The 17,912-nt window shown below is 43.4% G+C and overlaps 1 pseudogene across 1 annotated transcript; it reads left to right on the forward strand.

Moving 5' to 3' along the window:
• The first annotated feature begins 3,064 nt into the window (after nt 1-3,064).
• LOC308240771 (phosphatidylinositol 3-kinase regulatory subunit alpha-like) lies at nt 3,065-17,889 on the forward strand (annotated as a pseudogene). Its single transcript has 3 exons — nt 3,065-3,088; nt 16,736-16,873; nt 17,084-17,889. The product of its transcript is annotated as a phosphatidylinositol 3-kinase regulatory subunit alpha-like (transcript).
• Nucleotides 17,890-17,912: the final 23 nt, after the last annotated feature.

The following is a 17,912-nucleotide window of genomic DNA, read 5'->3' on the forward strand; positions in this document are numbered from 1 at the left end:
GATCCTGGTGGGATCGGGCCTAAACAGGCAGTCGGACATCCCTCTCACAATCCAGGACTGCTGGCTCCCAACTGCTCACCTGCCTGCCTTCCTGATTGCCCCTAACCGCTTCTGCCTGCCAGCCTGATCACCCCCTAACCACTCCCCTGCCAGCCTGATTGATGCCTAACTGCTCCCTGCCAGCCTGTTTGCCCCTAATTGCCCTCCCCTGAGGGCTGGTCCCCCCCCAACTGCTCTCCCCTGCAGGCCTGGGTCCCCCACAACTGTCCTCCTCTGCAAGGCCTGGTTACCTCTAACTGCCCTCCCCTGCAGGCCTGGTCACCCCTAACTGCCCTCTCCTGCAGGCCTGGTCCCCCACAACTGCTCTCCCCTGCAGGCCTGGGTCCCCCACAACTGCTCTCCCCTGCAGGCCTGGTTGCCCCCAATTTCCCTCCTCTGCCAGCTTGGTCACCCCTAACTGCCCTCCCCTGCAGGCTTGATCGCCCCCAACTGCCCTCCCTTGCAGGCCTGGTCCCTCCCAACTGCCCTCCCCTGCTGGCCTGATCACCCACAATTGCCCTCCCTTGCAGGCCTGGTCCCTCCCAACTGCCCTCCCTTGCTGGCTATCTTGTGGTAGCCATCTTGTGTCCACATGGGGGCAGCCATTTTTGGCCACATGGGGGCAGCCATCTTGTGTGTTGGAGTGATGGTCAATCTGCATATTACTCTTTTATTAGATAGGATAGAGACCTGGTGCATGGGTGGGGGCCAGCTGGTTTGCCCTGAAGGGTGTCCCGGATCAGGGTGGGGGTTCCCTTGGAGGGTGGGGCGGCCTGGGTGAGAGGCCTGTGGTGGTTTGCAGGCCAGCCATGCCCCCCGGCGACCCAAGCAGAGGCCCTGGGATCTTGGATTTATTTATCTTCTATAATTGAAACTTTGTAGCCTGGAGTAGAACCAAGCCTTCTGCTCACTCCATGGCAGCAGCCATTTCTGTTGGGATTTATTTATCTTCTATAATTGAAACTTTGTAGCACTGAGTGGAGGCCTGGGCCGGCAAGGGCAGGTGGAAAGCTTGGCTTCCTCCATTGCCAGGGAAACCCAAGCCTCCGTCCTGCTCTCTGTGGCTAAAGCCATCTTGGTTGGGTTTATTTGCATATTCCCTCCTGATTGGCTGGTGGGCGTGGCTGGTGGGCGTGGCTGGTGGGCGTGGTTGGTGGGTGTAGTGGAGGTACAGTCAATTTGCATATTACTCTTTTATTAGATAGGATAATACTATATTGCATCCTTGAAAGCTGCTAAGAGGGTAGATCTTAAATGTTCTCACCATAAAAAATAAACAAAAATTATGTGACATGATAAAAGTGGTGGTAGCCATTTTGCAATATATATGTGTATCCAATTAACATTATACAGTTTAAATTCACACAATGTTATAGGTCAATAAAGCTGGGGAGAAGGAACTATGAGTTCATCCCTCAGAACACTTTAAAGATGCCTATGAAAGGCTGAGTTTAAAAGCAACATTATCTCTTCCAGAATAGAAGGGGCCTAAGAGAAACTCCACCAAGAAAAGTATAAGAATTGCATGCGTTCAACTTGTCTCTCTCACATATCTGTGCAACCTTGGGCATGTCACTTAATCATTTTTTTCTTAATCCTCACCCAAGGATATGTTTTCATGATTTTAGAAAGAGAGGAAGTGAGAGAGAAAGAAACATCTATCAGTTGCTTCCCATAGGCACCCTAAGTGGGAATAGTACCTGCAACCTCAGTATATGCCTCAACTGGGAGTCAAACTGTAACCTTTTGGTGCATGAGACGATGCTGCAACTGATTTAGCCACCTGGCCAGGGCTTAATCCTTTATAAGTAAGCCTCTGCTTTCATCATCTGTTAAATGGTGATTTTTAGCAGGATCTACTTCATTGGTTGTTTCAAAGGGTAATGTAAATTCCAATGCTTGGCAAATGACGGGCTTAAAATAAATATTGGGTGTTGTTGATATTATTGCTTCCCTCCCAAATTGAGTTAGATATACTTAGAAAACATTTCCATAACAAGGTCAGTTTAAGAATGCTGCTCTTTACCCCATGCCTACTTATTCCTGAACCTACTACAGCAGAAGCCCTCTAGTCAAAGGGCAGGACTACTTTCAAATGAGAGATTAATTGCCTGCTCTGTAACCTGAGCAAGGAGTGAGCTCCTGGCTGTGGTTATGAAAGATACTCATCCTGTACTCATCCCACCTGACACTGCACCCCCAACCCCAGATCCTTTCCCTTTCTTGCTGGCATGGTGACTAAGATGAGCCAATGGCTGGTAATATCTGGAGCCACCATTACTTCAAAGTGAAAAGGGAGGTGCATGCTGCAGCTGGAAGCTGTGCTATCTTTGAGCAGATGACTAGAGTCCAGAGGCGATAATCTTTTCAAACTGGCCAGGAGAGGGAGGACAAGAGAACTATAATAATGTTAGTCAGGTAGCAATTCTTACCTTATCAGCTCCAACAGATGCAAACATGCACTACACCAGAGGGTAGGATAAAAGTGGAATTAGAAAGGGACTACCTTCAGGAGATACCGTGTCCCAAATTCAATACGCAATTATAATATAGATAACATGGAAAAACAGATAATAAATACAGCTTTTAATTCAAACATGACCTTCAAAGAGCTTTTCCCTTAGAAACACAAATGAAAAGCCCTAAATCTTTGAAAGAGCAAATTCAAACAATAAGCACCCTCCCTTGTCCCCCACTCCTGAGTTCTTCTCATTAATGGCCTAGTAGTGTGCTTTTATCACATATTGTAAAGTTCTTTATCACATTGGAAAGATGCTTCCTTTACCATATTTTATCTCACTCCAAAGGTATCTTATCAATATTCACTAGGCGAGTGTATGAGTATTTCTAAATGACAGCACAGAACAGTATATGATAAACGGGAACATTGCTGCCACTCTGTTCAGCAGGCGAGATAAAGAGAATGTGGCCAGCCAGAAAAATCAGCGAGGCTTGGCTGAAGTGTCAGAACCATCTGTAATGTGGCAGGGAATGAGGCAACATTGAGCCAGGGACCCTCCTCAAGATGAAGGAGACCAAGCAGCACAAGGTCAGAGTGGCCCAAGTTCTCTGCACAAGTGGCTTCTAACTGCAGCCAAGTGAATGCCATTCATTGTCCTTGAGAGGCGAGGGGGCCTCTGCATTAAACTGTTCTCTCCTAAAGCCATGTTTTATGTGTGCCAGGGCCAGAGCATTTTAATCAAAGTGAGGTACGTGCATTGGCCTCTTAAGGATCAGGCAAGCTCTTCCTGCCATGACTTTGAAACAGACACTGTTTCTACTGCATAACAGTCTGTAAATCACATAGAAAATCCTAAAAGGACAGAATCCCCTCCAGTGTCCTTGATGTCTCAATCACTTCCTTTTCCCTGTCCTATATCTTTGGTTTCCATTCTGAAATGGATCATTTGTGGCGTGTGTAGAAAACTTCCCATGGATAAGCAGGGTAAACATGCAGCTTTCTCAAACAAGCTCTCAAATATTCTACTGCTTTACTACTTTTCAAGACTACTGCGAAATATAATTTTTAAATGAAATTATAAGGAATGGTCTGGTTTAAAAAGTCTGTTACACAAAGAAATTAAATTCTACCAAATATAACAAGATATGCACGTTTCCATTTCTGATATTAAGATGCAAAAAGCATTCTCTTATTAATAAAAGGCATAAATTTGACCTGTAAAAAAAAAATAAGGATTTGATCCTAATGATGAATTGATCCAAAATCACATGAAGTGATACTGTTCAGAAAACTTCCTGATCTTATGAGTTGAGTGCCTGTAGACCAGGTGCAAAACCACACAAAAAGTTGTAATGTTCCAGATGACATAGTAGGCAGGTCAACGATCCTAATAGACACCATGATCCATTTTGCTTGACAGAGAAAACACAATTCACAAGCAATTGAGAGGAAATTATTTCCGCTCTGGGGCGGTTGAACTAGCATAACAAAATCATGAATGCTGTGAAGGGGTTAGCTTAGTAACTAAGTAAGCCTTAGTTGTTTCAAAAACAATGCTAATGATGTCAGGTTTGCAGGTCAAACCCCATATGGGCTCATTATCTTTTAAGACAGAGAAATGGTGAAATGGAGAAAAGGGTCAGGGTGGCTTCAGAAATACACATCTCTGGTGGAATGAGAACCCAACACCAAAGCTTCACCAAAACCCAGCAGAACTTCTAGAAACACATTTAAAAGGACAACTTTTCGCCACCTAATTATGCCCAATAAGTATTATCCCTTGGCTTAATAAGGAAAACGAGAAACGCAAGTAAGCCATTTCTGTACACATAAACAGAAGAACAGTTTACTCTTTCAGCATCTTAATGATTGCCTGCTACATACCTTGACAGAAAGACTTCCCCAAAGGACTCAACCTGGGAAACCTCATTCTGTGCTCATTGAATCACCTTGTCCATCCCACCCAATTCTTCTGACTCATTGTGTCATATTTGAATTCTGTCTCCACATTATTCTATTCTCTTCCAAATGTATGTGATTGTTTACTTGATGAGCAGAGAAAACACATAAGTAGAAGAAGGGTGAATTCTGGGGTTTGCCTGCTATACAATGAGGTCTCCTAATAATTATCAAGCCTTTTCCTGACCAGGCTAGCACAAAGTCAATGGATCTCTTCCTTCTTTCCCACAGTTCTTATCTCTAACATTCACTTAGTACTTACCCTAACTGGTAGTTAGTTGTCTGTTTATGTAAACTTATCATGTTTTCAGAATAGACAATAAACTAATTAACATAAAAGCTGTTAAAATGAGATAATGTAAGGGATTAATGTCACTTAACTGATTGAGATATTTTTATAACTCCCCCAACTATACCTGGCACAATACCTTGTATAGTAATAAGTAAATATCTGTTGATTAAATATATGTATGTCAGGTATTTTGTTAAATAGGCAAGACTTCATTAGTCAACTACAAAGTCAGGGATTTAAATTAGATAATCTTTAAATGACACTTGAGCTTTAATAGTCTATGATTCTCATTCATTAATTTGCAATCAAATATTATATTAAGGTTTATTTTTGTAGTCTACTTGCTGACAAACTAATAGAGAATGACAAGCAAGACTAAGAGAAAATGACTGAGTAAAAGGTTTTGTTGTTATTGAATGGGAGTTGTTTTTTTGTTTTTTTTTGGCACTTCAGGTGCATCCATTTGATTCAAATTTATAAGTTAATTATAAATTCTTGTATTCATTTTGATCACTATTCTCTTTGGTACTTTAAAACAATAAAACTCTATATTTTTCTAAAATATAATCTGTGATTATGTGTCTTGATGAGTGAAACAAATTTTATCCTACCTAATTAACAGCGAAGTCAGGGTTCAGTCACTGATTATTTCCCCATGACATTTTAAAAACCATACAAAATGAAAAATATTCAAACCATACTATTGAATTGGCTATTCATGTTACCATCTATCTTTTATCTGCAAGGGCTAATAGCTCATTCATAACCAATTCAATAAATATTTACTAAGATACTATTATAATTCAGGCAATATACTAGATATTTGATTCAAGAAAAAAATATAAATTAGGTTACAATTCAGGAGAGATACACAGAATTACACAAGCAGCTGTGACTCAATGGTCACTCTATAGAAAAGAGCAGAATATGTTCCTGACTTCAGGAAGATAAAATAAATAATTTTTAAAATAGCTATCCCAGCTGAAGTCTGAAGGATAAATAGCATCTAGCAGGAAGTAATAGTGTTTCAAGCTGGTTTAGAAGGAATTGGTCTAGAGGAGGGAATTGGAGTGAGGAGGGAAGAAAGAAAATGTTAGAGGAACAATTCTAAGCTGAACTGGAGTACAAGGGTGTAGAGAGAGATGTGGAGAGAAGGAAGGGAGGGAGGAAGAGAGGAAGGGAAGAAAAAAGGAAGGAAGAAACCAGAGAAACAAGCAGTGACAAGATCATGCCAAGATCTTATGAGCCATATTAAGAATATTGGACTTTACTTTTCAGGTGATAAGAAAATACACTGAAGTATCCTAGGATAGAAGAATAAAATTATTAAATACTATGAAGCTGTAATGTAGAGAATAAAGAGAAGATTGTCAAGATTTGGCATAGGGAGAGCAGATGGAGCATGAGAATATGGTGATCTGGGTCCGGGCAATTATGATGGAAATAAAGAAAAGTGGTCAAGTTCTCAGACATTGAGGAAACATCTACAGGAGCAAGTGATTGGTTGAATATGGGGGTGAACAGGTGGAGAAGTTGAGGATAATGCCCAGGGTTCTGCCTTGGGTAACTGAGTAACTAGCATCATTCACTGCAATTAAGAACAAAGGAAGTGATAGCTTTGTCTGTGTAAAGAAGGGTAGTGGGGAGGGCAAAAGATAACAAATTGAGTATTCATGGTGTTGAGTTCAATATATATATATATATATATATATATATATATATATATATATATATATACACACACACACACACACACATACTGTGAAACATTCCACTAAAGATGTCTAGTTGGCAATTGACAATGTGGGTCTGCAAATTAGAAAAGAGTTCTGACTTGGAGATAGGATCTGGGAGTCATTAATATATAAATGGCAATTGAAGTGATTGGGGGACAGTAAGAGGAGAAGAAAACAGAAACAAATTAAAAGGGAGCCCACTGCATGGGAGAACACATTTGCCGATGATACATCTGATAAGGAGTTAATTGCCAAAATACATAAAGAATTCATACAACTCAACACCAGGAAGACAAACAATCTAATTAAAAATATGGGCACAGGCCCTGTCCAGTGTGGCTCATTGGTTGGGCGTCATCCCATGCACTAAAAGGTTGTTGGTTCCATTCCCAGTCAGGGCATTTGCCCAGGTTGTGAGCATGATCCCTGATCCCCCATAAGGAGTGTACAGGAGGCAGCTGATGGATCTCTCTCTCTCTCCCCCCTCCCCCCCGACCTTCGTCTCTCTCTGAAAATCAATAAAAAGAATTTTTTAATGGGCAAATGACCTGAATAGATACTTCTCCAAAAAGAACATACAGATGGCCAATCTATAATAATAAAAGTATAATATGCTAATTAGACGAGACCAAGCCACCGTGGCGGGGGCCAAAGTAGAGGTGGTTAGGGGTGATCAGGTAGGCAGGCAAGCAGTTAGTGATGATCAGGCAGGAAGGCAGAGTGGTTAGGGGCGATCAGAAAGGCAGGTGAGCACTTAGGGGTGATGAGGCAGGCAGGCAGAGGTGGTTAGGGGCCATCAGGCAGGCAGCAGAATGGTTAGGGGCAAAAGGCAGGCATCAGAGTGGTTAGGGGCAAAAGGCAGGCAGGCAAGTGGTTAGGGGCGATCAGGCAGGCAGGTAGAGGCAGTTAGGGACGATCAGGCAGGCAGGTGAGTGGTTAAGGGAGAACAAGTGGGCAGGCAGTGTGGTTACAGGTGATCAGGCAGGCAGGCGAGCAGTTAGGGGTGATCATGTAGGCAAGCAAGTGGTTAGGGGCCATCAGGCAGGCAGGTGAGTGGTTAGGGGCAAACAGGCAGGCAGGCAGAGGCATTTAGGGGTGATCAGGCAGGCAGGCAGAATGGTTATGGGCAAACAGGCAGGCAGGCAAGCGGTTAGGGGCCATCAGGCAGCAAGGCAGGTGAGCGGTTAGAAGTCAGCAGTCCCAGATTGCAAGAGGGTGCAGACTGGGCTGAGGGACACTCCCCGACCCCGCATGAATTTTGTGCACCAGGCCTATAATATATATATACACAATGAGTGGCCAGATTATTATGATCTCTGAGCACATAATAATCTGGCCACTCAGTGTATATCCTATATAATAAAAGGCTAATATGCAAATTTTCCCCTCAACCAGGAGTTCGACCAACAGGCAGGCCAGCCAACCGCCCATGTCCCCTCCCCCTGGCCACGTTGGCCAGACCCCACCCAAGCACGAATTCATGAAGCAGGCCTCATATATATATATATATATATATGCATTATATATATACACTGAGTGGCCAGATTATTATGATCTCTGAATGCATAATAATCTGGCCACTCAGTGCGTGTGTGTGTGTGTGTGTGTGTGCATATATATATATATATATAAGGCCTGGTGCATGAATTCGTGCATGGGTGAGGTCCGGCCAGCCTGGCCAGGGGGAGGGGACATGGGCGGTTGGCCGGCCTGCCTGTTGGTCGAACTCCTGGTTGAGGGGAAAATTTTCATATATATATATATATATATATATATATATATATATATATATATATACACACACACACATACACACATACACACACACACACACACACACACACACACACACTGAGTGGCCAGATTATTATGCATTCAGAGATCATAATAATCTGGCCACTCAGTGTGTGTGTGTGTGTATATATATATATATATATATATATATATATATATATAATGCTCATCATCATTAATCATCAGAGGGATGCAAATTAAAAGCACAATGAGATATCACCTCATACCTGTCAGAATGACCACCATCAATAAGTCAACAAACAAGTGCTGGTGACAAGGAAACCCTTGTGCCCTGTTGGTTGGAATGCAGACTGGTGCAGCCACTGTGGAAAACAGTATGAAACTGCCTTTTGACACAGCAATCCCCCTTCTGGGAATATATCCTAAGAATCCTGAAACACCAATCAGGAAGAATATATGTATCCCTATGTTCACAGCAGTGTTATTTACAATAGCCAAAATCTGGAAACAGTTCAAGTGCCCATCAGTTAATTGGATAAAAAAGCTGTGGTACATTTACACAATGGAATACTACATGGCTTTAAAAAAAAAAAAAAGGAAAAAGGAAATCTAACCTTTTGTGACAGCATGGATGGACCTAGAGATTATTATGCTAAGTGAAATAAGCCAGACAGAGAAAGACAAATACCATATGATCTCACTTATATATGGAATCTAATGAACAAAATAAACTGATGAAAAAAATAGAACCAGAGGCATGGATACATGGAACGGATTGACAGAGGTCAGGGAGGAGGGGAGTGGGGCAGACTGAATGAAAGAAGGGGAGTGGATTAATCAAAGACATGGACATGGACAATAATGTGTTGATGGCCAGAAGGGGTAGGGTAGGGGCAAGGAAGAGGTGGGAAAAGTGCGGCAATGGGGAACATCTGTAATAAAGTCAACAATAAAAAAGAAAGAATCCTAATTAACAGTAATCTTTAACAATGGTTGGGGGAAAAGGAAGTATAAAAAGGAACCGAATGGGAAGAACCTTAGAGTAGAAGGAAAACTAAGTGAGTGTTATCTCATAAAAGCAAAGGAAGAGAATGTTTCAAGAAGGAAAAATATATTAATAGTGCAGGAAGCTACTAATAGATGAACATTAAAATATAGCTATTGGGTTTAAGACCAAAAGGTCATTTGAGGCCTCCTTGAGAACAATTTAGTAGGTGATGATTAAAAACCAAATTATAGAGGTCTCCTTCCAGACCTCTCCATAGTACTAGAAGCAGCCAACACTGTCTCTCCCACTGTTTTCTCTTGGCATCTGGGTTCTGGCATTCCGCTGGCTTCCTCTTCCATCCTGGAGGGATCATTTCCTGAGTCCTTTTCTTCCTGCTAACACCCACTGAGGATGAACACACTCCAAGGTCTGGTCCACAGCCGGCTCTGCTCCTATCTCCACTCCCTCTCTTCTCCCAACCACTTCTCATTCTCACTCTCACTCTCCCCCTCCTCTCCCTTTTTCCTCTCTATCCCCATTCCTCCTCCCTCCCTCTCAATCTCTGACAATGACTAGAGTGCCTGACACCACAACCACACTATTACCTGTGTACTTTGCTTCTGTAACTTCATCAACTGAAAACCTATTAAATTTAAGATGACCCATAGACCACATATTAGGTCACAAGCAAAATCTCTCCAAATTCAGGAAGATTGAAATCATATCAAGCATATTCTCAAACCACAATGGCATAATCCTATCTAATAAAAGAGTAATATGCAAATTAACCATCACTCTGCTACACCCACAAGCCACACCCGCCAGCCAATCAGGAGTGAATATGCAAATAAACCCAACCAAGATGGCTACAGCCACAGAGAGCAGGACGGAGGCTTGGGTTTCCCCGACAATGGAGGAAGCCAAGCTTTCCGCCTGCCCTTGCCGGCCTAGGCCTCCACTCAAGGCTACAAAGTTTCAATGATAGAAGATACATAAACCCAAACAGAAATGGTGGCAGCCACGGAGCTGGAAAGAGCAGGAGGCTAGGGTTGCCCCCGGTGATGGAAGAAGCCAAGCTTTCCGCACACCCTGGCAGGCCCAGGCCTCTGCTTAAGGCTACAAAGTTTCAATTATAGAAGATACATAAATCCCAAAAAAATGGCTGCCACCATGGAGCAAGCAGAAGGCTTGGCTCCGCTCCAGGCTACAAAGTTTCAATTGTAGAATATAAATAAACCCCAGATACCAGGGCCTCTGCTTGGGTCGCCAGGGGGCGTGGACAGCCTACAAACCACCACAGGCCCCTCGCCCAGGCCACCCCACGCCCCAAGGGAACCCTCACCCTGATCCGGGACACCCTTCAGGGCAAACCAGCTGGACCCCACCCATGCACCAGGCCTATATCCTATCTAATAAAAGAGTAATATGCAAACTGACCATCAATCCAACACACAAGGTGGCTGCTCCCATGTGGTCAAAGATCCTGCCCCCATGTGGACACAAGATGGCCACCACAAGATGGCCAGCAGGGGAGGGCATTTGGGAGGAACCAGGCCTGCAAGGGAGGGCAGTTGTGGGCAATCAGGCCAGCAGGGAAGGGCAGTTGGGAGGAACCAGGCTTGGAAGGGAGGGCAGTTGTAGGTGATCAAGCCTGCAGGGGAGGGCAGTTAGGGGTGACCAAGCCAGCAGAGGAGGGAAGTTGGGGGTGACTGGGTCTGCAGGGAAGGGCAGTTGGGGGGGGACTCAGGCCTGCAGGGAGAGCAGTTGTGGGGTACCAGGCCTGCAGGGGAGGGAAGTTAAAGCTGACCAGGCCTGCAGGGGAGGGCAGTTAGGGGTGACCAGGCCTGTAGGGGAAGGCAGTTAGGGGCAAACAGGCTGGCAGGGGAGCAGTTAGGCATCAATCAGGCTGGCAGGGGAGTGGTTAGGGGGTGATCAGGCTGGCAGGCAGAAGCAGTTAGGGGAAATCAGGAAGGCAGGCAGGTGAGCAGTTGGGAGCCAGCAGTCCTGGATTGTGAGAGGGATGTCCGACTGCCCATTTAGGAGGGGTCCCAGATTGGAGAGGGTGCAGGCTGGGCTGAGGGACACACACCCCCGTGCACGAATTTCATGCACCGGGCCTCTAGTATTAGAAATAAACTAAAATAAATAATCAAAAAATTTCACACACTTGGGAAATGAATAGCATGCTATTAAACAATGGGTTACCAAGGAGATCAAAGAAGAAATTGAAAACATCTTGGAAAAGAATGACAATGAAAACACAACAATCAAAAATCTATGGAACACAACGAAAGCAGTCCTCAGAGGGAAGTTCATAGCATTACAGGCCTACCTCAAAAAAACAAGAAAAAATGGTAGTAAATCGCTAACTCTACAACTTAAAGAATTAGAAAGAGAGCAACAAGAAAAGCCCAGAATGAGCAGAAGGAAGGAGATAAGAAAGATCAGAGCAGAAATAAATGACTTAGAGACCAAAAAAAAAGAAAAAATACAAAAGATCAATGAAACCAAGAGCTGGTTCTTTGAAAGGATAAACAAGATTGATGAACCTTTAGCCAGGCTCACCAAGAAGCAAAGAGAGAGACGAAATAAAATGAGAACTGAAAGAGATGAAATAACAACAGACCCCACAGAAATACAAAGGATTGTTAAAAAGTACTATGAACAACTCTGTTCCAACAAACTAGACAACCTGGAGGAAATGGACATTTTCCTAGAAAAATACAACCTTCCAAAACTCAATCAGTAAGAATCTAAAAATCTCAATAGGCAGATAACTATGGAAGAAATTGAAGCACTCATCAAAAAGCTTCCAGCAAACAAAAGCCCGGGGCCAGACAACTTCCCGGGGGAGTTTTACCAAACATTCAAGAAAGAACTAAAACCTATCCTCCTCAGACTATTCCAAAAAATTCAAGAAAAAGGAACACTTCCAAGCTCATTCTATGAAGCCAGCATTACCCTAATAACAAAACCAGATAAAGACAACACAAATAAGAGAATTACAGGCCAATATTCCTCATGAACATAGGTACTAAAATCCTCAACAAAATTCTAGCAAATCGGATTCAGCATTACATTAGAAAGATCATACACCATGACCAAGTAAGATTTATCCCAGGGATGCAAAGATGGTACAATATCCACAAATCAATAAACATGATAATCACATAAACAAATTGAGAGATAAAAATCGCATAGTCATATCAATTGATGCAGAAAAAGCATTTGACAAAATCCAACACCCTTTCTTGATAAAAACTCTCAGCAAGGTGGGAACAGAAGGATCATACCTAAACATAATAAAAGCCTTATATGACACCCACAGCCAACATCATACTCAATGGGCAAAAACTAAAACCATTTCCCCTAAGAACAGGAACAAGACAGGGATGCTCACTCTCACCACTCCTGTTTGACATAGTACTGGAAGTACTAGCCATTGCGATCAGAAAAGAAGAAGAAATAAAAGGCATCCAAATTGGAAAAGAAGACGTAAAACTGTCGTTATGCACAGATGACATGATACTGTACATAGAAAACCCTAAAGTCTCCATCAAAAAATTATTAGACTTAATAAATGAATTCAGCAATGTAGCAGGATACAAAATTAATGCCAAGAAATCTGTGGCATTTCTATACACCAATAGTGAACTTACAGAAAGAGAGGCTAAAAAAGCAATCCCATTTACCATCGCACCAAAAGAATCAAGATAACTAGGAATAAACTTATAAAAGACCTGTACTCGGAAAACTACAGGACACTGAAAAAAGAGATAGAGGAAGACATAAACAGATGAAAGAACATACTGTGTTCATGGATTGGTAGAATCAACATCATTAAAATGTCCATACTACCCAAAGCAATCTATCGATTCAATTCATTCCCCATCAAAATACCAACAGCATATTTCAAAGACCTAGAACAAACTCTCCAGAAAATCATCTGGAATAAAAAAAAAAAAAGACCCTGAATAGCTGCAGCAATCCTGAGAAAGAAAAACAAAGTAGGTGGGATCTCAATACCAGATATCAAGCTGTATTACAAAGCCACTGTTCTCAAAACTGCCTGGTACTGGCACAACAACAGACATATAGATCAATGGAATAGAATAAAGAACCCAGAAATTGACCCAAACCACTATGCTCAATTAATATTTGACAAAGGAGGCAAGAACATACAATAGAGTCAAGATAGTCTCTTCAATAAATGGTGTTGGGAAAATTGGACAGATACATGCAAAAAAATGAAACTAGACACCAACTTACACCATACACAAAAATAAACTCAAAATGGATAAAGGACTTAAACATAAGATGGGAAACCATAAAAATACTAGAGGAATCCACAGGCAGCAAAATCTCAGACATATGCCAAAGCAATTTCTTCGCCGATACAGCTCCTAGAGCAACGGAAACTAAAGAGAAAATATACAAATGGGACTATATCAAAATAAAAATCTTTTTCACAGCAAAAAAAACCATCAACAAAACAACAAGAAAGCCCACTGCATGGGAGAACATATTTGCCAATGTTATCACTGATAAGGGTTTGATCTCCAACATTTACAGGGAACTCATACAACTTAACAAAAGAAAGATAAAAAATACCCAATCAAAAAATGGGCAATGGACCTAAATAGACACTTTTTGAAAGAAAACATAAGGAAGGCCAAGAGACATATGAAAACATGCTCAAAGTCACTAATCATCCAAGAGATGCAAATCAAAATGACAATGAGGTACCATCTCACACCTGTCAGAATGGCTATCATCAACAAATCAACAAAGGACAAGTGCTGGCGAGGATGCGGAGAAAAAGGAACCCTCGTGCACTGCTGGTGGGAATGCAGACTGGTGCCACCACTGTGGAGATCAGTATGGAGTTTCCTCAAAAAATTAAAAAGGGAACTCCCATTTGACCCAGTGATCCCACTTCTAGGAATATATCCCAAGAAACTAGAAACATCAATCAGAAAGGATATATGCACTACTATGTACTGGTGCCAGTACTTAGCACAATTCACCATAGCTAAGATTTTGAAGCTGCCTAAGTGCCCATCAGCAGATGAGTGGATTAAAAAACTGTGGTACATCTACTTAATGGAATAGTATGCTGCGGTAAAAAAGAAGGAATTCTTACCATTTGCAACAGCATGGATGGAACTGGATAGCATTGTGCTAATCGAAATAAGCCAGTCAGAGAAAGATAAATATCACATGATCTCACTCATTTATGGAATATAATGATCAACATAAACTGATGAACAAAAACAGATCCAGAGACAGAGAAGCATCTTTCAGACCATCAAACCTCAGAGGGAAGGTAGGGGAGGGTGGGGGGAAGGGGGAGAGATCAACCAAATGACTTGTATGCATGCATATAAGCTTAACCAATGGACACAGACAACAGGGGGGGTGAGGGCATGAGTGGGGGGGGGAGGGGGGCAATGGGGGAATAAGGACACATATGTAATACCTTAATCAATAAAATAAAATAAATTCAAGATGACCCAACTGCACTCTTCACCAACCTGCCCCTTCTCCACCTCCCAATTCTTCTATTCCTTCATTTCCCCATTTTAAAACAGGAGGATAATTTTTTTACTTCTCTTTTGCTTCCTGCATTCAGTCCATTGAGAAATCACACCTACCTTATCCCCTAAATTTTGCTCACAACTTTTTCTGCCTTTGAGCACATACCCACCATTCTACTTTGGGCCATTCTTACTCTTTTCCAACACTAATACAGATTGCTGATCAATCATTTACATTCTGCGTCTTGAACATGCTTTACAATTGGTCCTCACCATTGCCTATTAAAATAAGTACAAACTTCTCTGATGTTCTGTTAGAGCTCTCCATAATATGATTTTTATATAATACCTTTCTAATTTATTGTTCCTTTCTCAGCTATAAGTCCCAAGCAAACTAGACTGCTCACCCTTTAGCAAATTAAAGTTACATTTTTCACTTGGCTTCTCTCCATCATTTTCCTCTCTAGAAAACCTTCCATTCCACGAGGCCCATCTCCAGTGCCATCCCTGCCCACTACCAGCAACACTTCCCCTCAACAAAAGTTCTAACAGCATTTTTATGGTACTTTTTTGTAGCACCTACTATTTCTAGTTTAGTTACAATTATTATAGTAGAAATTACCACCCTCTACTGCAATCCAACATCTCTATAAGCCAAATCCACGTCTGCTAACCCAGGGGTTTTGGTAGGCAGAGATTGTCTGTTGGCCCAAGTTAATGAGATTCCATTGCCCATATGTAAGCATTTGTTAATAAGAGTTAATTTTTCCTTTTCTAGTAGAACAGGGGTCCCAAATTGGCAGCTGGAGGCTGAATCTGGCCCACAAATGTATTTTGTTGAATCCAGTTATTTTCGTATTGAGTCAACATTTTAAAATGGATTATCTATCCTATATAATAAAGAGGTAATATTCAAATTGACCCTCACGCCCTCACAAGATGGCTGTCTATGACCAGGCTGGCAGGGGGGTTAGTGAGGGATGACCAAACGACTGAACAAGCAGGCTGTGTTGGGGTGACAAGGCTGGTGGGGGAGGGGGGTTAGTGAGGAATGACCAAACGACTGAACAGCAGGCTGTGTGGGATGACCAGGCTGGCGGTGGGGCTGTGAGGGGTGACCAGGCTGGCAGGTGCAACAGTTGGGGGCAACCAGGCCAGCAAGGGGGGCAGTTATAGGTGACCAGGCCAGCAGAGAGGGGCAGTTGGAGGCGACCAGGCCGGCAGGAAGGGGGCAGTTGGGGGCGACCTGGCAGGCAGCAGGGGGCAGTTAGGGGCAATCAGGGTGGCACACAGAGGCAGTGAGGGGCTATCAGGCTGGCAAGGGGGGGCAGTTAAGGGCGACCAGGCAGGCAGGCACATGAGAGATTAGGAACCAGCAGTCCAGGATTGTGAGAAGGATGTCCAACTGCCGGTCATCCCCTGAGGGGTCCCGGATTGGAGGGGGTGCAGGCTAGGCTGAGGGGACCCACCCATGCACAAATTTCATGCACCGGGCCTCTAGTGTATATATATATATATATATATATATATATATATATATACACACACACACACACACACACATATACATACATATATATATATATATATATATATATATATATATATATATATATATATAGTCAGTGTCCAGACGACCAAAATTACCAGAGACCAGAACATCAGAACACCATGGCCCCTCACCCAGGCTGGCCCCACCCCCCCAGGGAGTGGTTAGGGGTGCCCCTGGGCAACTTGATAGGGTGCAAGTTTGATGGGGGAAAGACAAAGAAATAGGGGGGAAGGTCTTAAGGTTCTGCGGAGTTGGGCAGGGGGTAGGTTTGGAGTGTGCTGGGGAAGAAAGAGGAAGATCTGATTAGAAAACGACTCAGCTCAGTACCTTTCTCATTACCAACCGGGAGGTGCCAGCAGTGGACTGAATGGGCGGTTGTTTCATGATTGCGCTGGGGACCGACATGTTCATGGCAGTGGCAGTACTCCCAAAACTTCACTGATTCCAGTAGTTCCAACGTCAACGAACAGAAAAATCCTCTCCAACTAGAGTCCCTGGTCGTTGCAACGCGACTGAAGGAAACACCACTTAAGGAGGAGCTAGAAAAACCGGAAGTATGCGACCAGAGGATTGTAGGATTGTGGGATTGTGGAGGACGCCTGAGCGCCTAGGGCCAGAACATGAGCCTGTTACTGCACATGTACACAGTCAGCCCTATGGTCCTCAGTCTTGCTGTATTTGGACGTGACTTCTGGTGGGAAATTATTTGTTTGCTACCTTGGTTTGAAGGGGAGGACAAGAGCCACGAGTAAGACCAGATCTAGGAGGAGTACACACGCACCTCCCAGGAACTGCAGATGAAGCACACCGCAATTGAAGCCTTCAATTAAACCATCAAGATCTTCGAAGAGCAGGGCCAAATTCAAGAGAAGTGCAGCAAGGAGTATCTGGAGCGCTTCCGGCATGAGGGCAATGAAAAAGAGATGCAGAGGATCCTGCTGAACTCAGAACAGCTCAAGTCTTGCATCGCTGAGATTCAAGAGAGCCACATGAAGCTGGAGTAGGAGCTGCGGACACAGGCCTTGGACATCCGAGATAAGCGCCAGACCTCATGCAGCTGGGAAAGATCCAAGACCAGTACCTGGTATGGCTCACCCAGAAAGGTGCCCGGCAGAAGAAAATTGAGTGGTTGGGAATAAAAAATGAGGCTGAAGACCAGTAGGCACTGATGGAGAATTAGGATGACCTCCCCCACCATGAGGAATGAACCTGGTATGTGGGCAAGATCAATGGCACGCAGTCTGAGGAAATGATGAACAGCAAGTGGGATGGTATCTTCCTTATCCGTGAGAGCAGCCAGCGGGGCTGCTATGCCTGCTCTGTGGTGGTGGACAGCAATACCAAACACTGTGTCATCTACCACAGGGCCACAGGCTTGTGCTTTGCAGAGCCCTACAACCTGTACGGGTCTCTGAAGGAGCTGGTGCTACATTACCAGCACACCTCCCTTGTGCAACACAATGATTGCATCACACTGGCACAACCCGTGCGAGCCCGGCCTCCCCTACCCCGGACAGCTGGCTCACTCATACAGAGCAGGACTCCATCTTACTGTTTCTCTTCTTTGTGAATCTTTCTCTGTCTCAATCTTTC

Source organism: Plecotus auritus (assembly GCF_963455305.1).
Source record: "Plecotus auritus genome assembly, chromosome: 1".
Classification (NCBI taxonomy): domain Eukaryota; kingdom Metazoa; phylum Chordata; class Mammalia; order Chiroptera; family Vespertilionidae; genus Plecotus; species Plecotus auritus.